Raw genomic sequence first — 19,376 nt, 5'->3', positions numbered from 1 at the left:
CTCTGAGTGGTGCTCATAAGATTTAACTCAAAGGAATTTTAGTCATTAACTTATCACTAAATAAGTCCAGGTGTTAATCAAAATATCCCATCACAAAGGTAGTTAAGTGACAAGTTTATTTGAATTTTTTATTTTAATCTTTACTAAAGAGAGGGGAAGGGAGAGAGAAGAGAAGGGAGAGAGAGAGAGAGAGAGAGAGAGAGAGAGAGAGAGAGACTAGCGATTGCAACAAGTAACAATGGAGTGTGTCAAAAGCAGAGTGAGTATATTTGCTGTCATCTTGGGGATGATTACTAGATAATAAAACTGAAATAACTAAAAGTTGAGGAGATAAAGGTAATTATCAGTGGAAATCCCGGAAGTTGATTCCTTTGGAAAACACAAACTGAGAGAATCCTGGAGATAGAAAACCTAGGAAAGAGAACGGGAACTATAGACACAAGCATCATTAACAAAATGTAAGAGATGAAAAGGGATTCTCAGGCACAGAGGATAAAATGGAAGAAATCAATACATCAGTCAAAGAAAATGCAAAATCTAAAAAGCTCATGACATCCAGGAAATTTGGAAAACTATGGAAAGACAAAACACAAGAATAATAGAAATAGAAAAAGAAGACTCCCAGCTTAACATTTTCTACAAATCATAGAAGACAGTTTCTCTAACCTCAAAAAAGAGTTGCCTATAAATGTATGAGAAGCTTACAAAATACCTAATAGATTAGACCAGAAAAGAAAATCCTCCTACCACATAGTAATCAAAATACTAAAAGAATAGAACAAAGAAAGAATATTAAAAGCTACAAGGGGACAGGCTAAGTAACATATAAAGGCAGACATATCAGAATTACACCTGTCTTCTCAAAAGAATCTCTAAAATCTGAAAGGGTCTGGACAGATGTTTTTCAGACTCTATGAGACCACAGATGTCAATCCAGAATACTATAACCAGCAAAACTTTCAATCACCATAAAAGGGGAAACCCAGACATTCCATGACAAAACCAAATTTAAACAGTATCTTTCCACTAACCTAGCCCTACAGAGAAGAAAAACTCCAACCTGATAAGGCTAACTACACTCAGGAAGCCACAAGAACTAAATAATTTTACACCATCAAAACAAAAAGAGAGAAACACACACACACACACACACACACACACACACTACCACCACTATCAAAATAAATGGAATTATCAATCATTGGTCATTAATATCTTTCAACATCAATGGATTCAGTTCCCTAATAAAAGCCACAGGCTAACAGAATGCATGCACAAACAGGATCCCCCATTCTGCTGTATACAAGAAATACATCTTAGCAACAAAGATAGATATTATCTCAGAGTAAAGGTCTGGAAAAATATTTTCTAAGCAAATGGATGCAAGAAACAAGCTGGAGTAAGCAATCTAATATCTAACGAAATAGACTTTCAACTGAAATAAATCAAAAGAGATGGGGAAAGACACTTTACACTCACCAACCAAGAAGATTTCTCAATTTTGAAATCTATGCCCCAAATGCAAGGGCACCCATATTTGTAAAGGAAACATTACTAAAGCTTAAATCACACATCAAACCCCACACATTAATAGTGGGAGACTTCATTTCCCACTCTCATCAATGGACAGGTCACTGAGACAGAAACTAAACGAAAGAATAATAAAAATAACAGATGTTATGGTCAAATGGACCTTACAGATACCTATAGAACATTTCACCCAAACACAAAAGAATATACCTTCTTCTCAGCACCACACAGAAACTTTTCAGAAATTGACCACATAATCAGTAACAAAGCAAACCTCAGCAGGTACAAGGAGATGGAAGTAAGCCCTTGTATCTTATAATACCTCCATGGACTAAAGTTGGACTTCAATAACCACAGAAACAACAGAATGCCTATGAACTCATGAGAACTGAACAATTCTTTACTCAATGACTACTGGGACAAGAAAGAAATAAAAAATAAATTAAGGACTTTCCAGAATTCAGTGAAAATGAAGGCACAACATACCTAAACTTACGGGACAAAATGAAAGCACTAAGAGCCTTCATAAAGAAACTGGAGAGATCTCATATCGGCAACTTAATAGCACACCTGAAAGCTCGAGAACAAAAGGAAGCAAACACATCCAAGAGGAGTAGACAGCAGGAAATAATCAAGCTCAGGGCTAGAATCAATACATTAGAAACAAAGAGAACAATAGAAAGAATCAATGAAAATCAACATGATAGACAAACTCTTGGCCAAGCTAAATAAAAGGCAGAAAGACAGTATCCAAATTAACAAAATCATATAATGAAAAGGAGGACATGACATAACAACAGACACCAAAGAAATCCAAACAATCATTAGGTTGCGTGTCAAAAGCCTGTACTTTACAAAAATTGGAAAATTTAAAGGAAATAGACTATTTTCTCGATAGATTACACTTAACAAAGTTACATCAAGATCAGGTAAACAAACTAAACTGTCATGTATCCTCTAAGGAGATAGAAGCAGTCATTAAAAGTCTCTCAACCAAAACCAGTTCAGGGCCAGATGGTTTTGGTGCAGAATTCTACCAGAAGTGCTAATTCTAATATTTGTCAAACTATTCCACAAAATATAAACAGAAGGAACATTGTCAACTGATTCAATGAGGCCATAGTCACCATGTTACCTAAACCACATAAAGACTCAACAAAGAAAGAAAAATTCAGACCAATTTCCTTTATGAACATTGATGCAAAAATACTCAATTATATACTCACAAACTGAATTCAAGAACAGATTAAAGGCATCATCCATCATAATAAGTAGGCTTCATCCCAGGGCTGCAGGGGTCATTTAATACATGAAAATCTATCAATGCATTCCACCATATAAACGAAGAAAAAAATGACCATCTCATTAGATACTGAAAAAACCTTTTACATTTTGTGACATTTCTTCATGTTAAAAATCTTAGAGAGATCAGGGATGCAAGGCTCATACCTAAACACAATTAAAGCAATATATAGCAAGACAAGAACCAACATCAGATTAAATTAAGTGGATAGAAACTTAAAGCAATTCCACTAAAATCTGGGACAAGTCAAGGTTGTTCATTCTCTCCCTGTCTCTTCAATGCAGTACTTGAAGTTTTAGCTAGAGCAATAAGACAACCAAAGGAGAACATAGGGATATAAATTGGAAAAGAAGATGTAAAAGTGTCACTATTCACAGATGATATGATAGTAGACATAAGTGACCCCATAAGTTCTACCAGAGAACTCCTACAGCTGATAAACACCTTCACCAAAGTGGTTGGACACCAAATTAACTCAAAGAAATCAGTAGCCCTCATTTATACAAATGATGACTAGGCTGAGAAGGAAGTTAAGTAGACAACACCTTTCACAATAGCCACAAATAATATAAAATATCTTGGTGTAACTCTAACCAAACAAGGGAAAGACCTCAGAAAATGGAAAGATCTCTTTTGCTCATGAATTGGTTGGATTAACATAGTGAAAACGGCCATCTTACTAAAACCAATCTACAGATTCAATGCAATTCCCATCGAAATTCCAACACAAGTTTTTACAGAAGGAGAAAGAACAATTCTCAATTTCATATGGAAAAACAAAAAAAACCCAGGATAGCCAAAACAATCCTGTACAAAAAAGAACTTCTGGAGGTATCATCATCCCTGACTTCAAGCTGTACTACAGAGCAGTAGTCACAAAACCTTCAAGGTATCAGTAGAGAAACAGACAGGTTGATCAATGGAGTTGAATAAAGGACCCAGAAATAAACCCACACACCTGTGGACACATAATTTTTTTTTTGCAAAGAAGACAAAATGATACAATGGCTAAGGCAGAACATCTTCAACAGACTGAAGGAATGGCCAACCAGTAACCAGCCCAAGTTGAGACACATCCCATAGGCAAGAACCAATCCCTAACACTATTCATGATACTTGTGTGCTTGCAAACAGGAGCCTACTAGAACTGTCCTCTGAGAGGCTCCATCCAGCAACCAGTGAAAAATAATGTAGACCTACAGCCAAACATTACATGGAGCTCAAGGAATCTCATGGAAGAGCAGGAGAGGGACCCAAAGAGAACAGGAACTCCATAGGAAGGCAAACAGAGTCAGCTAACCTAACACCTTGGGGTCCCAGAGACTGAACCACCAACTAAAGAGCATGCATGGACTAGACCTAGGCTCCCTTCACATATGTAAAATATATGCAGCTTGGTCTTCAAGTGGGTCCCCAACAACTGGAGCGGGAGCTGTCCCTGACTCTATTGCCTGCCGGTGGATCTGGTTCCCCTAATTGAGTAGCCTTGTCTGGCCTCAGTGAGCAAGGATGTGCCAAGGGTCTGCAGTGACTTGATGCGTGGTGTTGGGGAGGGGGATGAGGATGGGGGTGGGTTGGGAGGGTAGAAGATTATGATACACAGGGGGCTACCCTTTTCTTAGAGGGAGAGGGAATCTGGGGAGGATTCTGTGTGAGGGGGTACCGAGAGGAGCGGATAGGCTAATATTAGGATGCAAAGTGAATAAATAAATAAATTTTAAAAATAAATTAAAGGGGTTGGGGATTTAGCTCAGTGGTAGAGCACTTGCCTAGCAAGCGCAAGGCCCTGGGTTCGGTCCCCAGCTCCGGAAAAAAAAAATAAATAAATAAATTAAAAATTTAAAATGATGACCTTACAAAATCCCTTTAATGTTGACGGATGTGTCTCATAACAAATGTCTATCTTCAAAGCTCTGCACAGACACACATACAAGGACATGGTTTTCCTTTTCCTTTTGAAGGGTTCTCACTATACCCTCAAAGGCTCGCAACAACGTGTAGTACTCCAGGCAGAAGAAAACCCTATAATTTTTCATGCTTGTCCCAGAGAAGACACATAAGCCTATGGATTCCTCCTTGGCCCTGGTCCCCTTTGCTTTCCATACCATCTCTGCTTGCTGGGTCAGAAGCCCTGGAATCTGGGGCCTAAATGGTTGAGTTTGCTGATGTTTACATTTGTAGTCAAGGTTACTGAGCTTCAGCCAGAAGTTGATGGGCCTTTGCAACAAAACCTGAGCTCCCAGTTTCCAGTTGTGCTTGGATCAGGAACTTGGCTTAGAGCTCACCCTGCCCTGGGGTAAGTCCAAGCCAAGTCTACACTGTGCACCCCAAACTCGCCAATAGTTGACACTGTCTTTTTTTAACATGACACAGTTTATGGGTTGGAACATAAAATGCACTAATAAAACTGGAGAATTCATTTAAAAGCTTTTTCTCTTACCCTTCTATTCTTACAAATTATTTCCATTAATGCTCTATTTCTTCCTTAATTTCTTCCATCTATATATTTAATTAAATAAAGAAAGCAATTTCCTCAGGCCCTGTGGACCTTATAAACACAAGGTCAAAGACAAAAGCTATTTGTCTCTGGGAAATCTCTCCAGGGATTTCACAGTTCCCTGTTTTTGTGATTTCTCCCCATACCCCTTGACCCTCTCCTAGGAGTCACTGCTCCTGGGATAGACTGCTACGCAGAGCGCATGGTTCTCAGGCTGGCATAAGGAAGCTGAGCTCTTTCTAAACTGCTGCGACTGTCGCCTTCTGTCCCAAGAGGCGCACTCCAATCCTAACTGTGGCTTTGACATACTACTTGCTACCCTTGCTATCAATACTGTTACGAGTTAACATGCAGTGGTAAGGCCTGCTCTGAGATTAAAATAGAGCCAGTCAGGTTTCGTATATGAAATTATACCCACACAATGTGGGAGGCTCGAGGCTGCAGAGATGGCTCAGTGGTGAAGAGCACTGGCTGCTTTTGCAGAAGATCCATGTTTCTTTCCTAGCACCCATGTTGGTGTGGCTCACAACTGCCTTTAACTGCAGCTGTAGAGCTTATGCCCTCCCTCTTCTGTGTCCTGTGAGTACTGTGTATGCATGTTCGTCTCTCTCTCTCTCTCTCTCTCTCTCTCTCTCTCTCTCTCTCTCTCACACACACACACACACACACACACACACACACACACACAGAGGGGGGGGGAGAAAGTCAACCTCAATACTTAATAGTAACAATAACAGATTAAATGAGCAAAGGCAAAGATCTGAGGTGACTTGGGACAGCGTGCAGACCTCGCCACTGCCGCGTATGGTCATCTCGGAGCAATGATGAAAGTTAAGTGTGTGCACATGGCTGCTACATCAGCTGGCATTGCCAGAAAAAAAAAAGACGCTTAAAATTCAATTTGTTTGCAAAGAAGGAAAACATGACTTAAGGCCCATATAACACTTCCGTATACTCATGTACACACACACACACACACACACACACACACACACACACACACACACCATTTCCCTATGTAAGAGAGTATGATTGCTCACCTGCAATGCAGAATGCCATCCTTGTCAGGATGGTTGAGGTGGGAGGAGTTGGAGGAGTCCCACCAGACTTAATGTAATGTGTTCTGGGAGATGCTAGCATCCTTGTACTGTGGACAGCCATGTGTGTGCATTCTAGTTATGAGTAGAGTCGAATTCAGAATTGACTTGTCTTGAAGATCAGCCAGTGGAAGGCATTACATGTTTAACTCTAATAGTATTGAGAAGGGGAAGTGCTAGTGCCTGCTTTCTCATTGGTTCTACTAGCATTGGTCAAAGTGGGCAAGGATTACTAACCTAAGCTTCAGTACCTTAGCCAACATTTGAATCTCTCAGGTCCTGCATTTCACGAAAGGCTCCTTCTCTTTGCAAAATGGACCATTGACCCTAGCTAATCAAACCAAAAATCATTTTCTTTTTTTTATTGGATATTTTATGTATTTACATTTCAAATGTTATCCTTTTCCCAGTTTCCCCTCTGGAAACCCCTTATCCCATCCTCCCTCCCCCTGTTTCTATGAAGATGTTCTCCTACCCAACCACCCACTCCTGCCTCCCTGCACTGGCATTTCCCTACACTGGGCCATCAAGCCTCCCAGGACCAAGGGGCTCTCCTCCCACTGATGTCCAACAAGTTCATCCTCTGCTACATATTGGGCTGGAGCCATGGGTCCCTCCATGTGTACTCTTTGTTTGGTGGTTTAGTCCCTGGCAGCTCTGGAGGGTCTGGTTGGTTGATATTGTTGTTCTTCCTATGGGTTACAGACTCCTTCAGTCTTTTCTCTAATTCCTCCATTGGGGAACCTGTGCTCAGTCCAATGGTTGGCTGCAAGCATCTGCCTCTGTATTTGTCAGACTCTGGTAAGAGCCTCTCAGGAGACACCTATATCAGGCTCCTGTTAGCAAGCACTTCTTGGCATCTTCAATAGTGTCTGGGTTTGGTGTCTGTATATGGAATGGATGTCCAGATAGTGCAGTCTCTGGATGGCCTTTTCTTTAGTCTCTGCTCCACACTTTGTCTCCGTATTTCATCACTGTATACTCCATATTTGAGTATTTTGTTCACCCTTTTAGGAAGGACTGAAGCATCCACACTTTGGTCTTCCTTCTTCTTCACTTCATGTGGTTTGGTTTGAATCTTGGGTATTCCGATTTTAGAATATCCACTTACCAGTGAGTGTATAATGTTGTGTGTTCTTTTTGATTCTTGGGCATATATACCCAAAAGATGCTAACATATAAAAAGACACGTTCCACTATGTTCATCGCTTATTTATATCCAGAACTTGGAATATTACTCATTATCAAAAAAACGACTTTATGAAATTCAGAGGCAAATGGTTGGAACTGAAAAATATCATTCTGAGTGAGCTAACCCAATCACAGAAAGACATACATGGTATGCACTCACTGATAAGTGGCTATTAGCCCAAATGCTTGAATTACCCTAGTGGCCTAGAACAAATGAAACTCAAGAAGATGATCAAAATGTTCCTTTTTAAAAGGGGAACAAGAATACCCTTCAAAGATTAAAACAGAGACTGAAGGAACACCATTCAGAGCCATGCCCATACATATAGAGCCACCCAATTAGACAAGATGGATGAAGCAAAGTGTAGATCTTGAGAGACACAGCCAGAATACAGCAAATACAGAGGCGAATGCCAGCAGCAAACCACTGAACTGAGAACGGGACCCCCAAGGAATCAGAGAATGAACTGGAAGAGCTTTTTCCATGTGCTCAACCAGAGCTTCCAGGGACTAAGCCACTACCTAAAGACTATACATGGACTGACCCCTGGACTCCCTGACCTCATAGGGTAGCAATGAATATCCCAGTAAGAGGACCAGTGGAAAGAGAAGCCCTGGGTCCTGATGTGGGGGGGGTGGGGAACACCCATAAGGAAGGGGGGGGAGGGAAGGGATGTTTGCCAAATGTACATTATTAATAAAAAAAAAAAAAAAAAAAAAAAGACAAAACATCAAGATCAATCTAAATTTCTGTTTGGTAATTTAACAAAGAACAATTCAAGGCCAAAGCATGTTTAATAAAATTAGATCAAAAAACAATGACATGAGAAAGTTGTAAAGTTAAAAAAGGAAAATTAAAGCCCTTGGAAAGAATCCACTGTAATCATAAGGAAATGAAAGCTATTGCACAAGCACATGTCTGTTTTTCTAAGGGATTATAATAAATGCTATTGTACATTGATGTACACAAAAAAAAAAAAAAAAAAAAAAAAAAAATCAAAACAGCAAGTCTTTCATCAGTTTGCTTTTTCTTAGTGCCGAAATATGTCCTTTTAACATGTCTCTGTGGCCATCACTGAGGTTCAAACATTCCCCATGTGTGGGGTTTTAGTCACTATCTCTGTGGCCATGTTTATTCAGAAACCCCAAGAATCTGCAACTGTAGGTCTGGTGTCACCTTTGTCCTCCTCAAAATTGATCAGTGACTTTTGTTGTCCTTTCAGCTTGCAGCCCTTAGAGCTGCATCCATGGGGTGTGTATCTGTAAAGAGTGCTTTATTTCATCCAATTTTAATCATAATTTTGTGTTTATTTAAGAGTTAATTCTATAAGGAAAACTGCTTCATTCCCAAACAAGACTAAACATTCAGGTTTTAGCATAATCCCTTAGTACTCTGATCTTTCACTTTTCTGAAGAAATTGTCTACATTATACCCCAAGCCTCCAGTCTGCAAGGATTTCATATATTTATTTGTGTTTCACTTGATGTTTCTATTCTAGGTCCTGGAACATGATAAAAACAAATAAAGTCCAAATGAATAAAACATCAAAATGATTTTAAAAAATGTTCAAACGGGTACTATGGCTGGAATGGCACAGCCCCTCAAAGTTCATGAAAAGAAACCTAGTCACCAAGTCTCTGGGTTAGAACACTGGAGAGTGGTGCCTCTAGAGGGGATTGGGTTGTTCTGAATCATGGTCTTCACAGGAAGAGAAACTAGAAAGATATGAATGGCGTCTTGGCTCTGCCTTTGTCACGGTTGGATGCAGTGGGAAGGCCTGGCCTTATACTGTACAGATTCCTGTACCATGATACGTGCTGTACTCTTGGACTTTCCAAGTCCAAAGCTGAGAGCACAGTAAACATCTTTTCTATCTAAACAACCTGCTCTCAGCAGAAGGCACCATGATGAGCTTCCTCTAAAACATTCACGAGAACCCAGTGTATACTTCGTATAGCATCATGAACCCCATTTTGTTATTCTGGCTTGTACTTCAGAGTCCTTTGCTTGGAGCTGACGTGTCTCTAGACACATATTTTAATGTTGCCACTCTGCTTGCACTCCATCACACTGATGTATGTTTTACTTGTGGCTCTATGACTACGTAGAAGGATCTTGGTCATTCTCACCATAGCTCTCAGGGGAAGAGAAACCAACCTGCTTCCTCATGCCAGCCGCAATGTTTGTACAATGGCCACAGGAACTCCTTGGCTTGCAGATGCACACTTGTGACTCTGGCTTCTCAGGGTGTCAGTATCCTGGGTCTCTTCTAAGTTATTGTGTACTCCATAATGTCATCTTAAAGTTCTTCATCCAATCTGCAAATGACAGCTTAAATCTTATTTATTTATTTATTTATTTATTTATTTGGGGGGGTAGGGAATATCAAGTACAGGCAGAGGTCAAAGGACAACTTTCAGGAACAAGTTCTCATTTTCTATCATGGGGGATTGAACTCAGTTCATTGGGCTTGGCTGCAAACACCTTTACCAATTGAGCCATATCACTGCCACAAAGCACGTTTTACTGAGGGAGACCATGTAAACAGGTCTTGGGAAATGAGTACATCTTTCAGCATCAATTGTCACTCACTGCACTAAGAAGAGCGATTTATCTTTTGATTTAGGCAGTTCAATTTTGGCTGCACTATGGAATTGTCCAAATTGAATGATGAGGACAGAGGTCATTGACCTGGTACAAAGTTTCTGAGACACAGAACACTCGCAGAGGAGAACTGTGTGCCAGACCCCAGCAACACGTTATCCCATGAGGATGAAGCCTACCACAGAGCCCTGCTTCCTTTGGGAATTGGAATTTCTTCATTTACTCAGTAAATGGTATCTACCCAATGGCAGCACTGAGAACAAACCAGGGTGATTAGATAAAGTGTACACAGCAGAAGAGAAGCCAGGTCCATACCGCACCTTTGTAATCGCAGCCCTCGGGATGCTGAGACAAGAGATTGGAGCATCAAGGCCAGCCTGGTCTATACAGTGAGCCCACGATGAACATCACGATAAATGACAATTATATAACAATTAGTGAGCTCCTGTCTTGAAAAGAAAGGAAGGAGGTGTGTGTGTGTGTGTGTGTGTGTGTGTGTGTGTGTGTGTGTGTGTGACTTTCTAGGAGGTAGGCTGTGTGCAGTTGAAGCGGAATATCTCCTTCCCAGCCCCCAGCAGTTAGAAACTCACTGAAGTTGTTTATGAACACAAGCTTCATGCTTTCTGTGAGAAGCACATGGCTGCTGAAGTAGCTGGTAATGCTCTGTGTGAAGAGTGGAAGGGGTATGTGGTCCAAATCAGTGGTAGGAATAATAAGCAAGGTCCTTCTGTGGGACAAGGTGTCTTGACCCATGGCAGAATGTGCCTGCTACTAAGTAAGGGGCATTCTTGTGTAGAACGAGAGTAGAAATGCAAGTTTGTTCACTGATGCACTATGGATGCCAATTGGGATATTCTCAACTTGGTTATTATTTTGAGAGAGAGAGAGAGAGAGAGAGAGAGAGAGAGAGAGAGAGAGAGAGAGAGAGAGAGAGAGAGAGAGACAGACAGACAGACAGATAGGATAGAGACAGAGACAGACAGAGACAGAGATAGACATACAGAGAGAGATGTTCCTGGACTAACAGACACTACCATGCCTTAGTGGTTGGGACACAAAAGAGCTAGAAGAACCCTAAAACTCTTCATTATCTGAAGAAGATGTTGTCTACCAAGATGCTGTGAGAAAGCCCTTCAACACAGAATCAGAATCCCAGAGCCAAAGCATCTGGATTTGGCGTCTTGTTAGTCCGTGTGTCCTGCAACACAGACATCAGTATCTTGCTCTGAAGAAACAGCACACCAAGAAACATCAGGAGGAGGTGCAGCTTTTGGCCAAGAGAATGAAGGAAGCCAAAGAAAGCCACCAGGAACAGATCACCCACAGATGTAGGCTGTCCTCAGAGACTGTCTGCTTCTAAGTCTGAATCCAGCCAACGTAAGGCTTTAAGAGTAGCAAATAAATAACCAGAGCTTGGAAAATAATAAAGGAAGTAAGGGGAGAAGACAGGGGGAAGGAGGGAAGAGGCGATGGGGCAGGGGTAGGTAACAAGGACCATTAAGGTACCAGTGCTCCAGAGCAGCGTCGTTGTTGTAAGTGGGAATAGCTGGGGTTATGGTGTGCAGCATTCCTTCGGGAGTATTAAACTGATGGGGAGGATGCTAAGCAGGCGAGCTGCCCAGGCAGTCTGGCAGCTCTTCCAATGATTAAATGTGGAGTTATCACATGATCCAGCCCCTGGGTGTGTGCCCAGAAAATCTGCAAACATATGTCCAGCTAAATATTCACCAGACACTAATGAGTCGGCGGCAAAATGTGGTATGTCTACACAGTGGGATATTACTCAGCTCTGAACGGAAGAATACTTGCCGTACTACCGAGAAACAAAGGAACCTTGTGTAAACTGTCACAGCAAACCATGTACTGCAGACTGCATTGTGAGCGAGGTGTGCAAAGTTAATCCGAAGTGGAGTGGCCAGCTGCATTCTGGGAGAAACAGAGCAGTGGCTTAGACGCCCAGCACTTGTTTTGGGGCTAATAGTCCAGTTCTAAATTGGTGGTGCTCACTGAATCCTCCATTTCTAATTAGCGAGTTTTAAGTGTAAATTGCGCATTAACTAAACTGTTTCCAGCAGAATACATCCTGGTTAGTAGCAACTCAGCGGCAGAGTGCATTCCTAGCTTGAGCGGAGCCCTGAGTTCGATGCTCAGTCACACTAAATGAAAGAAATCCGGGAGATAGAAGTCACTGCGGGCCACCACATCAGAGGAAAGGTTGTGCTTTGCATAGAGGGATGGAGTAGCGGCTGCTTCATGTAGGAACACAGGGATCTCCGGGTTATCCAAACTGAAATTGCATTACTACATGGAGTTCGGCGGACATGAAACTGTTCAAAGAATAGGGGAGGTGAGTATGAGGTGTCTCAGCCCCTGGGCTCTAGGTCATAGCAGGAACTGAGGGACAGAATGCTGGGAAGATACGGCCACTAGGGGTCAGGAAAAGGCTGAGAATTGAACCAGCCTGTGCCTAAGCCATCCCTACCTCCGGATGAATGGGTCTACTTCCTTGGGGATTAACTCCAGGGTTCTACTGAAAGAATTTCTACTGTCAGAACCTATGGGGGTCACTCTCACCTCTGATTTCTTCTCTGTATTTCTTTAGGTTTTTAAGTCACAGAAAGCCACCTCACAGGTGGAATTGGAAGCACAGCCTCAAGAAGAAAAGGCACACAAAGGGACAGAAAGAGGTTCTGAGTAGAGAAGCCGTGATAAACAACAATTACATCACGGACATAACTGAGGTCCCAAGACGTGTACCAATGTAACACTCCATAGCTAAAACTCACTTGGAAAATTCATAGAAAAGGTAAAAATGTAGAATCTCCAGAACCTCAGAAATGCAAATAATTTCTATATAGAAAATCCGAGGTAATAGACAGGGTGCTTTCGATATCAGTACTGGGAACCGACAGACAAGTGAATATTTCAAGGAGTAATTTTGTCAAACAAAAACCTTGATCCCATTAGAAAATAATGCCAACAAAAAACAACAAAGGATTTTTCAAATATTTCTAACATTGGACCCAAGCCCTGCCTGACCTGAAGTGTTACTCAGAAATGCACGGAGTTATCAGCTCACACGTCTTCCAATGGAATCATATGCAGGAATTTTTAAAAAATCATATTTCTAATGTATCTCTAAGGGCATGAAACAAACTAGAGTTCTTACTACTTCATGTCCCACACAGTGCTCCGTTCTCCCCCTCCCCCCAGGTCCGCAAAGGCTGGTGAAGTGCGTCCCTCCCACTCTGGTACAGACACTGCTCCACAGGCTGGGTGTACACTATGTGTGCTTCCTACTCTGCTTCCCAGGGAGCAGCCAGCTGTCGTCAAAGACAGTCTCGGGCCAAGCGTGTGTAGGGGAAAGAAGCTCCAGAAGGAGGAAGTAGTTATCTTTGACCAGAAACAGACACAGGGTGGGGAAAGGAGCAAGATTAGTGGAAAACAGCATAGCTCTGTGAGAGCCACGGGGAAATGAAGAACGTAGTCGCAGAGTCCACAAGACAGAAAACAAAGCCCAGAGATAAAACCTCTGAGGAAGCAGCTGCCACTCTCCTTGGTTCCCAAGGCTGACAGGGACTCCCAGAAGCCCCTGTGTTGTGCTTTCCATCCTGAGAACAATAAATCAAAGGCCCCAAGCTCTGAACAGCCAGCTGTCAAGATGGCTGGCTGCGCCCACATTTCTTAATTCTCTATGTGTAACAGGCAGAAAAGTGTCCGCGTTTGAATCCCCAAACATGATGAATGTAGCTGTTTCTCTTCTTGCTCTCTAGGCCTGAGACGCTATTTAATCCAAGAAAGGTTTCTCTTGGCTCCTGGCTTGGGGGATTGCACTCTGCCATGTTTGGAAGTCATAGTGGGAGAAGTTTGCAGTGAGTGGCCACATTGTATCAGCAGAAAACAGAGAGCAGGTAGAAAGAGGGCAGCACCCAAGGGCCCACTTCCTTCGTCTGCTAATGTTTTGAAACCTTTCACAACATCAGGACCAAGTAGGGAGCAAATGTCAGTGTATGAGCCCATGTCACAGTCAGAGGCTGACATACGGTGAGAGAGTTAATACTGCAGAGAAGCTTAGGGTAATAAGGAGCTCATGTTCCTCAAGACAGAGGATTGGCCAGAATGGACCAGTGCAGATGCATAGTTCTTAAAATGGGAAGAGGAGGAGCCTGAGGAGTCTGTGGTAACTGACGAGGTCAGAGAACTGCAGTGGGAAGGTCTGAGCTAGGACTGAAACCGGAACGTGTCATAAACCTAAGAAGTCAAGTGTCCTCTGAGCCAAGTCAGAAGTGGACTGGGCTGAATGTCCCCCCGAAGGCATGAAGCCTAGCCATGACTTTAGCTGGTGACATCTGTCTCAGAGCCTGTACTCCAGAAGGTAAGCAAAAATCTCTACACAGCCATGAAATGCCATCTGCTGGAAACCACACAGACCAGCACACCATGTTTCTCTAAGGTACGATGCATCATGGGTACGTTTTCTGTCTTATGCACTTTTGTTCTTTTCGATTTATCTAGAATTTAATGCTAAACACTATTTTGGGGGCTAATGAAGTGGTCAGCTTGAAAAGACAGTTGCCAACACATTTAACAACCCGAGTTCAATCCCTTGGACCCATGTGGTGGAAGGCAAGAACAGACTCTGTCTGCTGTCCTCTGATGGCTCCATGCAAGCTGTGGCAGCAGTTAGAAAGTGGACAAATAAATGTAGGTATTAAGGGGCTATTATTTGAAAAGAATACACATTTCTCCAAGAAAACAAAACAATCGGTCTTAGTTTGGTGGTGGTGGTGGTGGCGGTGGTGGTGGTGGTAGTGCTGGTGGTGTTTGTGGTGATGGTGGTGGTGGGTGGTGGTGGTGGTGGTGGTGATTATTTATGAACGTGCTCCTGAAATCCGTTCCTAAAACAAAGTGGCAGACAAACTGCTTCAGTATCAAATCAGAACAAACTGCAGTAGCTCAGAAGGGAGAGTGAAGGTCATTTGGAGTGGCACTGTGAACATCGATTGTGGTTTACACATGAGTGAAAATGAAGTCTCCGCCTTCCTGCTCTCGGCTCCTCCTGTGGGTCAGAGGGCTGGGCTCAGAAGCCATGGTTCCGGTCCCCATTGCAGCGAGATACTCAACTGCCAAATTCAAGGCTGGCCACAGAGAGAAGGTGCGGATGTAATGATGTGTTGAGGCATCTGGACACCATTGCTGGGCAAAGTACTACTGTCCCTGAAGAGTGTGCTGTTGTCTCCAGAGGCCTCTAATGAGCCTCAGAGCTTCACACACAGCACAGGCAGCGGGGACTTGAGGGAGATGATGCCCTTTCCCCATTAAAAAACAAACAAACAAAGTCTCCTTCCTACAATCCAGGCTGGGCTCCAATTCACTGTGTAACCAAGCATGACCTTGAACTCCTGATCCCCCTGCCTCCACTTCCAGTGGATCACAGGTGTACATCACCATGTCTAGTTTAGTGGTGATCAGGATCAAACCCTGGACTTCAGGTATGCCTGCTAGGCTAGCACTCTACTCATGAATTATACTTTTGTTTACACCCTCCATTGATTTATTAAATTACTTACGTGTATGTATGCCTATCTATGTGAATGTATGATATATGCATGTGGTACAGGGCCTGCAGAGACCAACGAGGGCATTGAATCCCCAGAAACAGAGTCACTGGCAGTTCTGAACAGCCAGGCATGAATTCTGGGAACAGACCTTGATTCCCTCTGGAAGAACAGCAAGTAGTTTGAACCACTGAGCCACCTCCCCAACCCCACCCACAGACATTGCTATACACAGAACTTCTATGGCCCCTACAAGTGTGCACAGCAGGGTGGAAAACTGAACTGATGTTCTTAGATACAACTGAGCTATAAAAAGATCAAAGCTACTGCCACGTGCACTGCAGGACAATTAAGTTAGATGCTATCTCACTGCTGTTCATTAATGTTTTTCTAAAAACTCCCCTCCCCCAAATTCCACTGAAGGGTGGAAGGAAGGATTGAAGGAGCCAGAGAGGACAAGGACACCTCAAGAAAACCTACAGGGTCAACTAACACAGGCCCATAGGGGCTCACAGAGACTGAATTGCCAACCCAAGAGCATGCGTGGGATTCACCTAGGCCCTCTGCACATCTGTAACAGTTGTGCAACTTGATCTTCATGGTGAACCCCTAACAACTGGAGCAGAGGCTGCCTCTGACTCTGTTGCCTGCCTTTGGATTTCTTTCCCCTAACTGGGCTGCCTTGCCCAGCTTCAATAGAAGACGATGTGCCTAGTCCTACTGTAACTTGATGTGCCAAAGTGGTTGGTATCCATGGGAGGCCTCCCCTTTTCCGAAGAGAAAGAAAGGAAGGGAGGATTGGAGAGGTGGGGAGATGAGAGAGAGAGAGACTGGGAGGAGAGGAAGGAGGGGAAAATAAATTTAAAATATTGAATAAAAGTTTTTTTTCCAAATCCCTGCTCTAAAACATTTAGAATTAAAAATGCTGAAAGACAGGGCAGGAAAGCTCGTTCTAGATTCACTGTCCTTATTTGGCCTCCCCTGTCACTGCATGTACATGGTACATACAAACTCCTCTAGGCACACACGCGTACACATAAATGTAATAAATAAAGAAACCAAACTTTAAAAAAGAAACGCTGAAAACCAAGACAAAGCATCGGACTATGAGGATATTACACGGTACATAATAGTTTATTTATGGTTATTACATGAACACTAATTAATTTAAAGCAGTTCATCAAGATAGGATTCCCAGAACTGGAGGTACAGGCAGTTCTTAGCTACCAGGCATGAATGCTGGGAAAAGAACTTGAGGCCCTCTGGAATTCTACTTGTAAAGGTCAAGATGGGACCAACTGATTCTCCCTATAATGTTTCTGTCCCCTCTATTTTCAAAGAGGAACACAACTATGGGAACACGGCAGCCCTGCCTCAGTCAGTCTCTCGATGGGCAGTGCTACCCATCTCGACAGCATCCGTGTGGCTGGACCTCAGCACGGACTTATCCCTGTGGAGTCTTCTCCCTGTACAGCGAACAAGAATTTGACTGAGTGAAGTGTAGCATGAGACATGTTATGTGAAGGAATGATTGAATGAATGAGGGAATGAATGAATGAGCAAGTAAATAGATCAGTGAATAAAGGCACAGTCCACAGGCCAGCATCAGGCGGAAGCCAGCAGACTGCAAGTGGTAATTTTGTTCCAAATTGAACTGAGACCGTATTCATGTGAGCTATTTGCAGCCTCATCAGAGAAGTTTACAGGCTAATTATTGTGGGGCACAAAAGCCCCAGCCGCCATCCAGGGATGCCTGGCTCACATCTTAGAAGAATTGATTTAAATGTCATTAATTTCCCCTGATGATTCAGAGTCACTTTTCACGGAGGCCTCAGTAAATGGCAAAGAAGCACGCACGTGTCCTTCCTGAATCTGTTAGTCACAATCCCGGGCAATCAGCTCTTCTGTTGCCTTCCTCATGTCGCCTGGGGGAGCATGTGTCCCAGCCTCCACAGAGCCAAGCCAGTGACACTCTTGCTGTTTCTCAGATTAGACACCACAGGAAAGTGTGTCTAAAGATGCATTCACACTGAGACCCTCCTCTATATATGAGGGAAAAGGAACCAATCAGTTATGCTCAAAGTTAGTCACAGAAGAGATGGACGGTTTTCAAAAGTCAAGCAGGATTTGAATGGGAGACCCTAGGTTTGCACACAGCTTTGGGCCTGAAGTTACCAGATAACCAAGAAGACTGAGATTTTCTGGACTTGGGTCTGTATGTCTGTCTATCTGTCTCTCTGTCTGTTTGTCTGTCTGTCCCTCTCTCTCTCTCTCTCTCTCTCTCTCTCTCTCTCTCTCTCTCTGTGTGTGTGTGTGTGTGTGTGCATGCGCACACTATCCTCAAGTATCACCCACCTTGGATTTTGAGATAGGGTCAGGCACATACCAGAGTACATGCCAGGAACATGCCAGAGTCGGGTAGGCTGGCCAACCAGGCTCTTCTCTGCACTCACTGCAGCACCTGGCTTTATCATGTGGTTTCTGGGAATGGAACTTTGGTGTGCCAGGGTGGCTCTGAATACTTGGATTATCTTGGAGTAACATTGGGATGCTCATTCAACACCCAAGTCCCCCTGCCCCCTTTCCAGAGAAGACAGTCTTGCCTGGATCTGTGTAGAAGTTGATAAAATTAAGTGAGAAAATGATGCTGTTGCTTATGTCCAGTGATGAAAGGTATCGTTTTTTCTTTCACAGGGAATAAAAGAAAAAGAAACCACATGGGAAATACACAATTCTAGGGGGTTTTTAGTTGCATGTCTTATTCCTGATTTTTCTGTGTGTTGTCACTTTACTTTGCTGTGCCCTTGAGAATCTGGCCCAGGTCATTGCAACTGACTGGAATGAAAGGACATAGTCCCAGGCGCATTGGTGTTGACTCAAGACTTTATCTGCACTAGAGGTTTAAGAGCGAGTCCTGGATTTGTAGCACAGAGAAAAAGAAAGGTAGGCTACAGGGCTCACACAGAGGTTTTAAAACAGAGGACCCTTACAACACTGTTCTTTTTGATCTTTTTATTTTATCCTCTTATTATCGTGCTTTTACCTTTGCTCCCAACATGCTGTGCCCATGGAGGTGGATCTGGGAGAGTAGATCAGACTTCAGTGGGAGAGACAAAGATGACGATGCTATGGTAACAATGCCCAAAAGAACTTGAGGACTGTAATTGGTAAAACAGCCCAGGCAGGTAAGCGTACTGACTCGGAGAGGGCAAGGAGGACTCCCTTTGAAAAGGTTGGCGAGGAGAGATTGAACTCGATTGACACAGAGGCATCTGAACATAACTTGAGGGGTGTGGCCGAGCCACGCAAGTTCCAGTCAGCCAGAAGCTTATCATTGTTTAATTGAGCAGAGAGAATGGGGGCAGATTGATGTACTCACTGTAAGGGAGCAGAATCTATTCTTCCACAGGAAGCAGAACACTTTCGGCTGCAGGCAGCGCACCCCACAATTCCTCTAGTAAATCTCCACCGCTGTGCGGCGTAGACACAAAGGTCTACGTGATCCCAATTCCCTGGTCTCATTTTCTACTACTCATGCTGCTGACGAGGGCCCGGGTGACCCGTCTCGTGTCAGATGAGCTACAAAGGGTTTTTC

The 19,376-nt window shown here is 43.1% G+C and overlaps 1 pseudogene; it reads left to right on the top strand.

Moving 5' to 3' along the window:
• Positions 1 to 17,270, top strand: part of LOC116895892 — a 43,251-nt pseudogene extending 25,981 nt beyond the window's left edge.
• The last annotated feature ends 2,106 nt before the right edge of the window (positions 17,271 to 19,376 follow it).

Source organism: Rattus rattus, chromosome 3 (assembly GCF_011064425.1).
Source record: "Rattus rattus isolate New Zealand chromosome 3, Rrattus_CSIRO_v1, whole genome shotgun sequence".
Lineage (NCBI taxonomy): Eukaryota > Metazoa > Chordata > Mammalia > Rodentia > Muridae > Rattus > Rattus rattus.
Note: the sequence above shows the minus strand (reverse complement) of the source record. Positions and strands in the feature narration are given on the sequence as shown.